The sequence below is a fragment of the Plectrocnemia conspersa genome, unplaced genomic scaffold (genome assembly GCF_051122295.1).
Source record: "Plectrocnemia conspersa isolate PC_06_02 unplaced genomic scaffold, ASM5112229v1 ptg000001l, whole genome shotgun sequence".
Taxonomy (NCBI): Eukaryota; Metazoa; Arthropoda; class Insecta; order Trichoptera; family Polycentropodidae; genus Plectrocnemia; species Plectrocnemia conspersa.
In genome coordinates, this window is record NW_028277165.1 from 11,827,983 (window position 1) to 11,843,919 (window position 15,937).

At 29.7% G+C, this 15,937-nt stretch overlaps 1 protein-coding gene across 6 annotated transcripts in view; it reads left to right on the forward strand.

Annotated features, from left to right (window-relative positions):
• The first annotated feature begins 754 nt into the window (after positions 1-754).
• The window catches only part of LOC148238880 (uncharacterized), a 413,987-nt gene continuing 398,804 nt past the window's right edge, over positions 755-15,937 (forward strand). For 4 of the 6 annotated variants that reach the window (XM_088181599.1, XM_088181572.1, XM_088181606.1 and 1 more), the window contains exons 1-2: positions 755-919; positions 1,117-1,349. The gene's annotated coding sequence lies outside the window, so the exon portion shown is untranslated. Of the gene's footprint in view, positions 920-1,116; positions 1,350-15,937 lie in introns of those variants that run through there. The other 2 variants (XR_015808909.1, XM_088181582.1) reach the window with 2 other exon arrangements.

Consider the following 15,937-nt stretch of genomic DNA (forward strand, 5'->3'; position numbering starts at 1 on the left):
TGACTCTCAAACTTTTTTCTTATTAATAAATTCTAAGTCATTTGAAAAGCGAATAATTTTATCATTTACCTTTAATTATATGTATATTATAGTAATTGCATGTCTGCGATTATTTCAAAAACTTATTCGGTAATTCTCAAACTTTTTTTATATTATTTAATTCTAAGAGATATTTGAGAGTGACACGAAGGTCACCTTTGTAGTAATGTTGAACTTCTAAAAGTATAATGTCGATGATTTAAAGATTATTTATATGAAACATATTATTTAAATCTAATTTATAAGTGCCAAATTTACGAAATTTTCGAATGGCGTTCTTCTGTTGAAAATAGTGAAAAAAAATATATTTTTATCACATATCGATAATATGTGAATGTATAATATATTGCCAAATCATGAAGAAACTTGAAAAAAAACATTACATAATAAATATTTTTGATAATGAAATCCCATACGTCAGAGGCTTATGCGGTGAATAACGCATGACAAATGGAGGACGTCAATGTGGCGTAGGCGGTTGGTAACATGTTATTAGTTTTATTACTATTTTTATAGACGATCAGAGTTAGCATATTATCGAAGAACAACAGACATCCAGGTGATGGGTTCACGCAATTGAACTTGCAGGGTGAATGAGAGCGCTAAGGCAAAGTGCAGTTGCTCTAGTGAGCATGCGCGAAGCGCGCACTTCAAACCTGTTTATGTGCGAGTGGTAGGGGGAGGCCGCCGGGTGGGGGTAGTCGTAGGGACAACTGTCAGATCGGCCCGTGCCTCTCTCGCGGGAGGTCCGCTCGCCGTTTTGCTCTTCGCGCTCGCGAAACTTCATCACGAACCACCTGCTGTCACCTCGCATCGGTTCGGATCGGTTCCGAGAACCAAAACTTTAATAACTATCACAAAAACCAAACAATCTAAAAGTGTGCGTACCCCTTCATATTTATATGTATTATATTATACAATAAAAACTTGAGTCCATTAAATTCACGCAATAAAAAAGTTTTTTACAACAACAAAAAACTTTTGATAATACTCTGACAAAGTTTTTGATTTAGTCGATTAATTCTCTTTTTATTGTATATCATAATAACATATGTTTATATATAAATATATTTTCAGACAAAAGTGCATCGTTTATGTGTTGTATGTGATTCTGTCACATGTGTGCTAAACCTTTTTTCTAAACCTCCTAATACCTGCCGAGGGATCATTGTAACACATTCCTGCGTATTACAAAAAATAGTCGCAGACGTATGATACAAAGTGATTTGAAATTCAGTTCAGTGATAAGTGATATACAGAAGCCGATGGTATCAATCTGACTGAACCTGACGTCTTCTCATACTTATAAGGTAATATTGTTTTCCTTATTAATATATGTGCTTGTCATGTGATGGGGGAAATATTTAGGGTCACTCGTACCTTAATTGATGGAGCGACCCTACTGTGGAAACGAATTATCGGTCATATTCATTTCTTTGGACACCAATTTCCTGAAGGTTGATTGATTCTGATTTGAGATAATATATTTTTTTAAATTTATTTATTGTTATCTAACGGATATTAAAATAATTAAAACTTTTTTTGAAACTCACTGATCATAAATTTACTGTGCAAATAAAAAATTATAATATATAATAAGTAAAGAGCGAGATATTAAATTTCTAGGAATATATACATGTTTAATAATATAATTTTTCGTAATTTTCTTTCTACTTTATGTAAAGTAATCATGAGAGAGTAATACATATTTATATTATCGTTTCACTACACTTACATACAATTATCACGTCTTATTGTAAATTAGTGAAATATGTTTCACCCTCTTTTTCAGCTTTTTTGGTCATAATGCATAAATATTTAAACTTAATTTATGTACGCCTTTGTATAATTATAATCTATGTATATAAACGTAAACTAATTAAAGTACATTATATTATGAAACTGTGAACACTTTTAAGTATATTTATTTTATTATGTATTATACATTTTATTGTATAAATGTAAAATAAATTTAGACACTTTCTAAATAAAGATTGAATATAATCGCTCGTTTTTTAACTATTCGTTAATCGAATAGTTGTTTATTTATTTGTTCATATTTGTAGTAAAATATTTTGAAGAGTTAATATTCTTAAAAAGTAAAAACCAAACAAGTCTAAAATGTATTGTTTTTTTTTAAATTTCACACAGCGAAAATTCTGAACATAGATAATTATTTGATTGATCAAATATATTTTACTTTAAATTCCAACTATTTTTAAGTAAACTATTGGGTAAAATTAGGAAATTTAAGTGTATCATATGAAGGTAAATTACTAATATACTCTTAAAAATATGATATTTATAAATTAAAATCATATTGCCTTCTGTGATATAAACAGACATTATTTATTATATATTTTTCCGAATACTTAAATATACATATACATTTATTGATCATCTTTGATCGGAATATTCGCTGAGCGCTATTTTCGTCTACGCAATAATCATTTATTATTGTCATAATTTTTGCGCCTTCCGAGTAATCTTATTAATTTTGATTTAAAGTTTAAAACACTAAATGCTCTATTATTTTTAAAATACTAGATTTACCTGCATAAACCCGTCAATTTGACGGGTGGCATTAAAAATAGGTATATAGTGACGAGTTTTTTTTTAAATAGGAAGTTTCTGAAAATAAAAATAGTTTTAATATATTTGCATTGTTCAAATATAAAAAGTCGTAAAAAACTGTCTGATACAAATTAAAATAACTTTGTACAGTAATAGATATATGTATTTATATTCATTACTGTACAAAGTGTTGAGTAACTACGAAAGTTTATGGTGATATTTATATCATTTTACAATTATAGTTGCTCGTTAATTGTCTTAATTTTTTTAATAAATATTGCGTTTGACGCAAAATTATATTAAACAAAATCAATAAATTTAACTAGCACGATATTTTATGCGTAATATATAAAAAAACTGGGTTAGAATCTCACATAGATCCTAAATAGTGATTATTATTTCATATTAATTTCGATCGATCATCACAGATTTTGTTTTCATAGATTTTCACGATCTTACGGATGACTATCATGACGATTAATTAAAATTATGCTAGTTCGTACATATTAGGTATAAAAAATCTCTTATAATGAATTATTTCAGCTCATAAATAATAATATATATGTATGTAAAAATCTTGGTTTATAATTGTTTGATTTGTAGTTATTATGTCTGTCTTCTTACAACTGAGTACTACAAAAAGATGCATCTATATCAATATCCACATCGTTTCAAAAAATATTATGACTTTAAAGTTGCACTGTCAAATGCTAAATAAATAACATATTTATAATTTAAAGATAAATAATACATTACATGCGTGCATCCTTTAATAAAAAAATATTGTAATAAATATGCAGATATACATATGAATTATTTTTGTTGAATGTATTAAAAATTCATACATGTATGTATGTATTTTAAACTGTTCACTGTATAATTTTAACGATTTTCATAGACAATAGTTATATATATATGTATAATAGTTTAAGGAACGCTATCTTAGCCAAATAAAGGTGCGCGTTATTTATTGCCGTTCGTTTCCAACGTGTGGTCCGCGGAACCTTTGAAGTCCATAAAATTAATTAGCGGATTTGCAAAGCTTGCAACTTTTTTTCAACTCAAAAACCAACGAACCTCTTCATATTTTACAACGAAGCGTGCACATATTTATTGTATACAACGTACCTAAGAAATGTATATGAATATTAATGTGTATACAGCATATAGTTTTATTAATCTTATTCCGCAATTATGTAATATATCAGTGTAATTGTAATTTAAAATTTGCGTGTATCGAATAATATAAAATGTCATATACAACATGTTACAAAATTAGCGGTAGTTATGGACTCATAATAGCCACCGTAATAAATAACCTGTAGTTGATTACAGTTTTATTTTTCCTCTCTTTATTAAGAAGTCTAATATTAAATTATAGTTGAAATTTAATACTAATTGGGTAGCTGAAAAGTATGCATATGACTTAATTTTTTGTAGCAAAGGTAATATATTATACAGTAACGTGCAATATGATACTATAGTAATAAATAAGTAAATATATCTTTATCAATCCGTTAGAATCGTTAAAGACAAAATTTGTATAAACCTAATTTATAATTGTACTATAACGACTCAAAGTTTAAAAAAATATAATGAAGCGGTTTTTGTTATGTTCATATATAATAGTATATAATCTTGATGAAATCTATAGCAGATGTTTCTACAAAAATATGCACCATTTTCTTCGGTCTGTTGGCAGTCCATTTTTTATAAGAATAAAAGTGGTCACACGTGTAAAAATATAACAAATAATCACCCGAAGTCTTACATATCTAGACTTTGTTAAACATAGCAAGATTTCTGTAAGTTTTAATATGACAATTAAGTCAGTAGTTTTTAACCAATGTGTCGCAAAATATTGGGGCGAATGTATCTGAAATTTTGGAGAAATATTGGAGCAAATGTATCTGAAACACATGGCCAAATGGCATTGATTGCAAAACTTTTTAATGTTCTCGGCACAAATAAATCACTGGGTCCTTATTTGGTTAATACAGTGGCCGTGGCATCACGACGGTGTCATTCTTGTTTACTCCTAATACAACTACTACTTTATGAGACATACTTAGTTTGTGTTTGGTTTAATATTGGTCCAAATATTGTTAACAGCTTAGGCCCGCAAAACAATCTACCATTGAGCCCTCAATCATGGCGTAATGTGCAAATAACGCGCAAATAACGGCGGTCCAAAATCCCGCATTACAATCCCATCTCTGGAATCTCCGGTTTTAATAGTTCGTAAGTCAAGGGGGCCTCCGGTTAATTAATTAGCGGTGCCCACAACGTTACATTAATTTGGTAACAAACGGCTGGGGCCCGCACTCACGCTAACAGCGGGGCGCAAACTTTTTTACAGTTTAATTAATTAATACACATACGGCGGATCGTTAATCCGTTAAACGGGCGTAAACACCATCGATCATGACCGGGGCCGCACGTGAACTATCCACCGGCCCGGGGGCACGGCCAGTCATTTGCCGGTCATTATCATCCCACGAAGATGACGCGCCGGTCACATTTGAACTGTCGAATTAGCGGGGCGCTTGAAATAAATTTTGTCATGGGAAAAAAACAAACGGCCGCACGTACGTATCGGACCTCTTTGGGTTTGGATCAGGGACTGCCAACTTTACAGAACCAGAAATCCGCAATCTTACTACTATAGCAGATAAACTTTGTATTATTAATTTATCGTTGGTTATTTATTTAAATGTGGGGAGCCAATCTATTTGACCCAAAGGCAGGTGGCAGTCTGGCAACACTGACGTGTCGACTGCAAGAGAAACAACATTCTTTGATTAACCACGACGGCAGTGCTTCGTTCATCGATCTTATTCGTAGCATTCAATCACTATGTGACTATAATAACTATAATTTAATAAACTCTTACTGCAGCGGCCCAAGCTGTGTATAATTGCTACCCATCACTATCCGTCGATTTATTATATACAAAGCATACTTTTATGATTACATTGGGGTGCTGTTATAATGCGTCATTTTAATTAGTACATATATACCTATAATTGACATATTGAAGTTACGTCATTAAATTGGCAAGCCAAAATGAATTATATATTGCCATTTCTCTCCTAACGTCAATAATAATTTTGTCAAGATATTCTTGGTATACTTTCTATAAAAAATAATTACAAATAATTTTTTTATTATATTTTATATGATTACAAGTGCTTTATTATTTTGTATAATTTTGAGCTAATACTGTGTAAGAGATATTTACTGTAATTAGAATTTTGTATACAGCTTATTATATAGCATTTTATCGTACAGGTGGGGAATCCCGGCTGTGACATGTTCAAAAACATTATTTTATTGTATATATATAAATTTAAAAAAAAATCATTATGATCTAGAAAATATGCAGATATGAAAAAAAATCTATTTAATTTATTAAACATGTTAAATTAATTTTAATATTTATTTTTAATAATAAGTCAAATAAAGTAATGTTTATAGTAAGTTGGGTTAACACTACTTTGAAGTTTATTATATGTATGGTAGATTGGCTGCGCAGTGAATACTTTTTATAGGTTTTTTGTCTGTTTTGTAATATACTACACAATAGTGAGAGACCGACAGCTAGTTATAATTAATTGCACAATAACTTAATTTGGTCGTTCATCATCGTGCTTTTATATAATTCTACGAACCCAAACCATACGTTCGATTTTGGTCATTGTTAATTTAGAGACTAGAATCGTACGTAATTAACTGACAGTCTCGCCGTATCGATTAATTGAATTTAGATTCACAATATTGATTCCGCTACCAAACATGCCATTCCTGTTCGATTGACAGACAGTTCTCGTCAGGAAAAAAAATGTTTTTGGCATCTCGGAAGGCTGTTTATTTTTTATTATTATTCAACATCAACAACACAACCTGCGGTGGACATTATAAAAAATTAATCACACATATGAATGACAAGATTCCACGTATTTATAAAGGCATCAAGTACTCCCTTTATAACGAGGCTTGATGTCGAGAGTTTGTCCCAAAAAAAATAAGTCAACGTACGCCTGGAAAATTTTTAACCTTTAAAATAAAATAAAAAATCCAGTGTCGACGCCTTGCTCTAGGCGTACGACACATAAAAAATGCTTTAGAAATCATTTAACGAGATTTATCTGGAATGCTAGAACTCTACAGTCACGGATTGGTCACTTTTAATTTAAAGTGTGTTAAAAATGTGTTTCAGTAGTTAAGACTGCGTCTAGTCACGATTTAATATACCGGAATAAGTAATGGAGTATGAATTCGGTGTTGGGTAAGAGTCCGATAAGACAATCAAGGAATACAATATAACAAGAGAATAATGGCACAATTGTGTGCCTTTGAAGGCGGATGAGATTACGAAATTTCAACATCGAATTTAGTACAATGCAATGGTATAACTCTTGACGAATAAATAAACGTGCTATGAACTCTGGATTGTGAATCAAGACAATGCCAAAAGAATATAATAAGAACACTATTTTTTAAGTTAATGAAAAGTTTTCATGTATTTTTTTTAAATATTAAAAAAAAATTAAAACACAATCAAGTTTTATTCAGACTTTCATTAGTTAAAAGGAGCAAGGTCAGATAATATGGCGAGTGCTTTATATACATATATTAAAAAATATTTTAATTTCTGTAAAATTTTCCATGAAATCTTTTCTGTTCTTAAGTTACAAATTGCTGCTTAAGTGTTGATTGTTCATAATCATTTATAACTTTTTTTGAATACTTAAAGTAACAGAAGCACTATTTAATTGACAGCTTTAATTTTGACTATATAAGCGATTAATTTAAAATGATTAAATTAAACACTGACCCAATGTTATTTCGTGTATATTTATTGTATACTACATATTTTTAGCTACCATGTCAAACTTTAGTTGCATTTAATATTTTTTTTATATATTATATATGAAACAGCTATTTAGATAAAATTAATTTACGTAGTAGTAGTAAATCCAACATTTAATTCTACCTACTGCATATGCAACCCACATATAATATTATCTCGCTCAGATAGCTTTTGACATTTGTTTGACAATCGTTTCCTATGCTTGATTTATGCGTTTAAAAATATGACGTTCATTATCGTTGTGTAATCTACATGTTATTATTCTAGTTTCGGGGAATTTTCATGACACTCAATAAATGTCTATCTCGCGTTGAAAGCATCTCGTTTTGGTCCATTGTTGGCCAGAACGCGTTATTCAGGTTCTCCTAAATAACCACCAATTAATATCGTACAACGGTCCGACTTCGACACAGGGTGACCATAAAAATTATTATAATTTTTTAAATTGTGCATAATGGATGGATATTTTATATTTATTGCGTCTAGATGTATAAATTTTACGATCAGCGCAGATTTCCTACTAATGGCCGAACAAATAAACTTTTTAGGATCACTCCAATTTTTAATGTGTCTATATATATATATATATGAGTCTCAAATAACTGTATATTTAAATATTAAAAACAGCTTTTGATAGGTCACGACTTTAAAATTGTTACAGTCAAAAGCCAATCTACACATTTACTATGCACACGCTGAGTCTTGGGGATAAATCGTCCATTGTAAGGATAGCTATTTCCCTTTAATTGTCTGCTTTAGTTCCCGCAGGTACTGCAATTGTTTCGGAACTCTAATGGCTTCTATATACATCAACTTTATGCCTTCCTCTCTTCGATCGTACAATTTCTCATATATGTATTTTATACTATTATAGATCACCGTTTATGACTCATTGAAATTTGCATAGTGCGACATCACGAATGAATTACTAACGATGCATTTTATACACTTTTTGCCTTATGCGCCCAAGCGCAACTTCCTGTCATTTAGATGCCATCAAAGAACTTGTAGATTTACAATCTATGTAGCTTTAAAATCTTAACACAGAATCCTTTCAACTGCGTTTCTCATGAGTTGAACCAAAATAGGTAAATACGCCCATTACTTAATATTACAATTTAAATATGATTTTTGTCACAAATATTAATTCACTTTTTACATAATGATTACATGTTATTGTGTTATTATATAGTTCATTTTGCATAATTCCTCGTTTTTCTGTTTGACGAAATATTTAAAAAAAAATTAATAACATTATTATGATTGATTTATTATATTATGCGAAAATATTTTTTATTGAATTTAAAAAGATACAAAATCTCAATCCCAGCTAGGACGTCCCTCCCATGTCATGAACAGAAGTATTTTTGCATAAAACATCTCCGCTTGAGCTGTAAGATAATTACGCCGGGGGTCTGAAAAATGTGACAAGATAATCGATTGTCGATCGACCACCTTCACAGCAAATCCAGATCTTTCTGTAAAGAGAGTGAATCTGATTGTGTGCGAACATTTTCAGTTCAACAGCGTATAAATATCTTTATGTAAAAATAATATTTTATTAATTATTATAAACTAGTTTTCCAATATTAAATTTGAATCGTAATAAATATAAAAAATAATTTTTTTGAAAATTTTAATAATAAATAAAATTTTGCAATAAATTTTTTTTTTTTTGCAAAACACTTTTTTCGAGGATTTTTTCACGTACTATAAAAAGTCAGTATGCCTTTATTTTTTCGATCAATATGAATGTTGATGGAAAAATAAAGGTAATTGAAATAACTCATATTCGTATGACTCTTGATTAGGGATTCCAATCCCGGGCCAAAATTTTGATCCCGGGATTTCGGTATTGCAATTAGTCGATCCCGGGATCCCGGGACCAGTCCCGGGATAATTTTTATGTTATTTTATCGATAAAAATAATTTAAAATGAATAATACAATATATTTTTACATCTGTTTTTTATAACGTACAATGTATAATGTACGTATAATTTTAGTCTTGGACTTAAAATAGAAAATAATATAATAAAAATAAAAAAGGGAAGGTCTTATATATTTATTTGGGAAGAAAAAAATGAACTTTTGACAATGTATGTACATACCATACCATTCATAGACACAATTAATTGAAAACATTATTTTGAATAAAACTCACGAAGTAACATCAAAGCATCAAGTGTTTTATCATTTAGCGTTGATCTGATTTTGGTTCCTATGCAGCCTGCTGCTGAAAAAGCACGTTCAGACTCACAGCCTCAAAGATTCACAGATGACACGTGCAACTCGCGCAAGTTTGTACACGAAATATAACGATGTCAATAATAATTCGATTGTGCTTGATAAATCAACCAATCCGAAAAATTCGGGATTATGTTTTATAATCCCGGGACTCATCGGGTATTGAAAATCGTTCGGGACCCGGGATCCCGGGATTCGGGATCCCAGGATTGGAATCCCTACTCTTGATATATTATATATCTTATATGGCGCATTATATGTTTTTAAATATATTTTTGTATGTATGTATACTATATATGTGTGTGAGCGTGTATAGTGCCATTATAAGATTGACCTGCACAACCCCGACTCTCGTGATGATGCATTACATCTACGGCTCCAGGTCGTACCATAATTTATTAAATTGCACGATAAAAATGTCACGTAGTTGGACCGGAGACATTTGTTTAAATTACGGGGGCTTTACGGCGCTCGAGATTAACACAACACGGTTTGAAATCTGTCTGAAGGAGAACACTTCAGCTTCTTTGGAGATTTTGGTCACGTAGATCACGTGTCTTTCACGGGACACGTAAAAATTTGGAACTTTAATTCTTTCCGCTTTCTTGGAATTTCACAATTTATTTAGATTTAAATCCGTTCTCAAGAATTTAAGTTAAATTCGAACCTCAAATTATAATTAAATCAGTCATTACTTCAGATGATCACAAATTTACTAAACCGCAACAAAAAATAACCAGTTCTCTAAAATCAACGCATCGAAATCAATTTGCCTTTTGCTTCGGACGTCAATTAAGATAATAACATGCAAACTAGAAGCGGTTTTATCCTCTTGCCAATTTGTCTGGAGCCAATATTTATTTTTTTATTTGCAAATCAGTTCTACTTCAATATTATTTTTCACGATATTAAAAAGTTTTACCATAAAACAATATTTAACTTTGAATAAATTTGTGTTAGGTACATGAAAATCATATCGTAAATTTTTGCTTATCTTACACAATTTATAAGTATATTTTTGTATATGTATACATATATATATATATATATATATATATATATATATACAAATATATATATTAAAAGCTAATTTTAACTGTGTCATCAGTTTTTTCAAGAAAGATGTTTCGCCAAATTTTGTTTTGGTAAAATACTTAAAAAAGAACTGGGAAATTTATTTTTATGTTTAATGTAGACGATGTTTATATTGAGTTATAAAATATATTAAATGGAGTCATGATATATATATTAAATAAATTGATTATATAATCCAGTGCCTAGACTATTAATATAAATTAAAAAATATATATATTATTATATAAATTATAACCTAAAAACTACACGTTATTAAGAAAAAGTTAATTATCATAACATATTTTCTGTAATAATTTTTCTAAAATATCAAAAAAATTTTGTCTTAGCGATTTATTTTCCATATAATATATGATAGAAAATATAGATTCAATTTTTTTAAATACATACTACATGTGTACAGAAAGTAAATTTTCTTGTAACATTTTTAAAAAGCACCTATTTGATAGTCATGACTTTTGGTTAAAAAATATACTTCCAACTATTCGATAATGTTAGTTTTAACTTTATTTTCAAAGGAGAATAATATAATAAATTATTCTATTTCTCATATAGTTTAACAATGTCAAAAATGTGTGTATTATAATATAGGATTATGCTACGCTTTGTAGATATTATATAAGGATCCAGAGTGAACAGATTCACTCATTTTTTATACTAAAGCCGGATGTAAGGGCTTATAAACAATCCTTGTTTATGCGCATCCTTTGACTGAAACTATCTTATATACATAGCAAAGATTTCACATAAAATTTAGTCGAGACTGATGATTTCTGCCCCATAGGATCCCAGTCATGTTTCTTAAGGATCTTACCAGACACGAAGGGGGAATCCGGTTGCAGATTGATGATGCGACTCACCAAAAATATCAAATCTCATTGAATTAAAATTCATAAAACATAAACTGTACCCCATGTCTATGTAGATAAGAGGGTTATTATAAATCAAAGAGATCCTTATTTATCTAAAAACACCTTTGTAAATATGAATGATTTATTATGCTGATGCGTACACATTTCCACAATGGCCTTGTGAGTGTTTGGACCCCACAAACAGAAAATCTTGGGCCTTGGCACCACACAATGTCTGGCCAGTGAGACTTGTTCCATCTCGCCTTTTTGAGTGTAGCGAAATGCTACGTCGTCTTTTTACGATGTCGATAAAATATTGAATAACTGCTTTTAAAGCAGTTTGGGATACATACGTCTATTTTATCTTTTTGTATATATAGGAAGTTAGAGAGAGACGGTAAGGATTTCTGGTGAATCGTGATGCTGTTCACACGCCTTCCAAGTTGTAATTGTGGATGGGCAACAAAGCCTGCGGAGATCGCATCTCCCAGTTCACGGTGTGAACAAATAATGTAAAGTGGAATTTCTTTACTTTATCTAGACTACGAATCTGTGGACGTGGATCTATCCGGGGCACCTGCTGACACTGTAAGATCTATGCTTTCGTATCTAATGTCCAAACGTGCGCGCCTGAGTTTGTACATACATACATATGTTCTTTGTAAATATGTTGTGACATTTTTACAGTATCTTGGATCAGTGGCCTTTCTATTTAATATGAAACATCTTTTCATTTAGAACGTAATTCATTTTTATGTCTATAGTGACAGTTATTATAAATATCCTTGGGAACTTTAAACTCGGTTTTATAGAAACACAATAGTCAGAATAACTTACTTTTATTATCTTTTCAAATATAATGTATTTTTATAAATTTGTAAAAAACATACAAAACGGATTTTAAAAGATATTAGGGTTTCAAAAAATTATCAGTACATTATAATTTTTTGAATAATCTAATACTTGAGAGTTAATAATTTAAAATATTATCTTAGTAAATTTAGTGGTATTTTTCAAGAATAGTTCATATGAAAACACCTAAAGAGCAGATTTATAAAATTTACACACGCTTTTTAACGACCATTATCCTCTCTATATTACTGATACATTTGCTATTTTCGACAATCAAAATAGAGTCGGAATCAAGACTAACTAAGCAAAAAAGAGATAGGTATAATATGATTTTTATATTTTTTTTATATAAAATTATTAAAAATCAATCCTTTTGGATAATGCCACATATGTTTTAATGTTTATTAAATTTATTAAATATTTTTTATTTTTATTTATACACATACATATGTCATTTATAATAGCGTCCGTAACGTCTCAGACTAATAACTCTTAAGTTTCAGGTTCGAACCCCGGCAGCGAAACTTGAATTTTTATTTATAAAAAATGCGCTAATAATAAAAATCAGCTTAGCTGCATTTGCATCTATTGAATATAAATTATATTACACAGTTATTTATAATTAATAATAAAGATGTCACCGATTACCAGATTTTTAATCTGGTGGTTAATACTTACTTGTAGGTATTCATTGACTTACCTAGTTGTTACAGATTAATCTCGTTGTAACGTTGAAAATAATTAATAGTAGATCTAAAACGAGACAATAAAATGTTGTTTGTTTTAATATAATACAGCATTTTTTTCCTGTTGTTTTTAAATTTAATTATGTATTAAAATTTATATATTTTTAATTGTTAATAAATATAGAAATACCAAATACTTTTGTTATTCTAATTGTAAACATTTTAATAACAGGAATTGATTACGTGTTAATGAATTTAGTAAAAAAAGCTTTTATTTTTTATGTTTTTGGTAAATATTTTGATTTTGGTATGAATACTTGGCTTTTAATTATTGAAGTGTTAATAAAATGACTTATTCTATATCTTACTGTTATAAATGCTTTTAAAATTATTATAATAAAACGTTAAGCTTTTTATTATGTCACATTTTCTCGAATTTAATTTCTAACTTAGATATTTTATAGTGATTTATTGTTTTATAACCCGGATTAAAATTTGGGTGGAAAATTAATTATTTTCACGGAAACCGCTGGGCATGAATTTTTATTAATAATTTACGTTCTAATTAAGTTTTGTTTATTTACAAGGCCTTGAATATAAAATTAAAAAATATATGCTATTCCATACATATAACAGCTTTTAATCGATAGTACAATTTATTAAGGATTCTCGACAAGCTTATGTCTTTCAACAAAATATCAAGGATTATAGAAGATTAAGATTCAAAGCACGCTGTGTGAATATAATTCCGATCTTTCTTCCTTCACAGCACGGTTTGCTGCAATATTTACATAAAAGCGAAGTATTTCATAAACACAAAGATTAATTCGTTGCGTTGAACGACTGAATAAAGAAACTTGCATTAAATCTAGCTCGTAAGAATCCATTCTTATTGCTCACTTTAATTAAAAAACGATATTAATTAATTAAAAAGCTCGCCTTTGATTCGGCTACAAAGACGCTCGTAATAAGCTCTCTGTGGGCGTGAAAGCTCAGTAATGGACCCGAAATTGAGGTAAAAGTGAGGAACAAATCTAAGTCCTGCGTTGGATTTCAGTGTCAATTCTTAGAACAATGGAACAATATATAAAAAAAAAATTTATTAACAGCGGCGCCGAGACAAGAGAGATGACGGATGTTTATACTTGTTGTTTTTTTCTGAACCGACAACAGGTTATTTTTTTGGTGTTGTTGCTTTTGGAAGTACCACGCCCATGGACACTTTTGCTTGCAGCATATCTAAAACGTGTGTTGTCATTAGTTTTGACTTGCGTCATTACGTTTTGGAGTTGGTTTTTGACTTTCGGTAGCACCTGGGATGAATTATTATTGTGCAGGTAGACGGAATTTCTGCGACCTCACCATCCGACCAGCTCTCAGATCATAGTTGAAACCTTTCAGTGTATAATTAATTGCTTCCTTTATGAGTTGCGGTGTGTTTGTATAATTGGCAGGAATTTGTTTAATCGATTTTATTATATTCAATTTATGAATGTACCTACCGCAACGGTTAGGCATACATCATAAATATAAATGGTACACAATTAAATTTATTATATGTATCAGTGCATTTGTAAATAATTTCTTTTGAACATTTCAATCCATATACTAGAGATAGGAATTTCAATTGAATGTTAAAAATAATGATTCGAGGACATCGCTTTGTCCGTAAATTCCTTCTATGGAACTAATTTTTACTGGAATGGTTTTTATTGAATTACTTCTTAAAAAAAGTAAAATACATATTCTATCAGAATTTAATGTTTCTCCAATAAAGTGAGTATTTTATTTATTAACTAAAAGTTAAAAGCTAAGTAATTATTTACCACAAAATTAAATTTATTATATTTATTGGTGTAATATTGGTATATATTTTTAAGTAGTGCTCTCAATGCCGTTATACCGAAATTAATTCAATTAAAGTACCGGATCGTAGGAATTAATTAATAAACATTAAATGTTTTGTTTAACCTTGGTCATTAGTTCAGGTATGAAACAAAAATAAGTATTGCTTCTTAAATTACTTGTATTTATCAGTTGCTTTTACCAGTGACTACAACTATTTTGACTGCGTAATCTCATGTTCGGAGAAGAAACTGAACAGCAACGTGCTCTCGACTAATTACGTGCTACTGCAATATTTTACATATGCATATTAAGTATTAAAATATATTTTAATTACAGGCTAAATAAATTAGTGATTTATTTGCAACCTAAAGTTAGGGAGTGCTTTAAAATTTTTTCCTTTTATTGTTTTTTTCAAATAAAATATACTTTAAATCAAATAGATAAATTTAAGCTACTTAACCATTAGTCCAAAATTTATTATTAAAATGTAAAATATTAGTAAAAAAGTATATAATTATTTATTATCGCTAAATGGATACATTCAAAATGTATACGAGCATGTGTTCATCCAGTTTTACTCCTATTTAAATACATACTAGGTCACATTGCATATCTGCCCCTCGAGATTCACATTTTTTGTCCACTCGCATACACCTGCTTATAGTGGCATTCTAAAGAAAATGCGAATGGAACTTTAATGGTTTTTATATGGCGTATAATATAACGCCCAGCATGTGCGAAAACAAACATAAGCAACCCATGTAAAAAATATAAATGTTGAATTTAATTAATTCAAAATAAAAAGGGTTCAAAACAGGAACCCAGGCGGAAAAGCAAACGGGAAGTTCACATTTGGGCTTTCTGTGTTTGACTTTT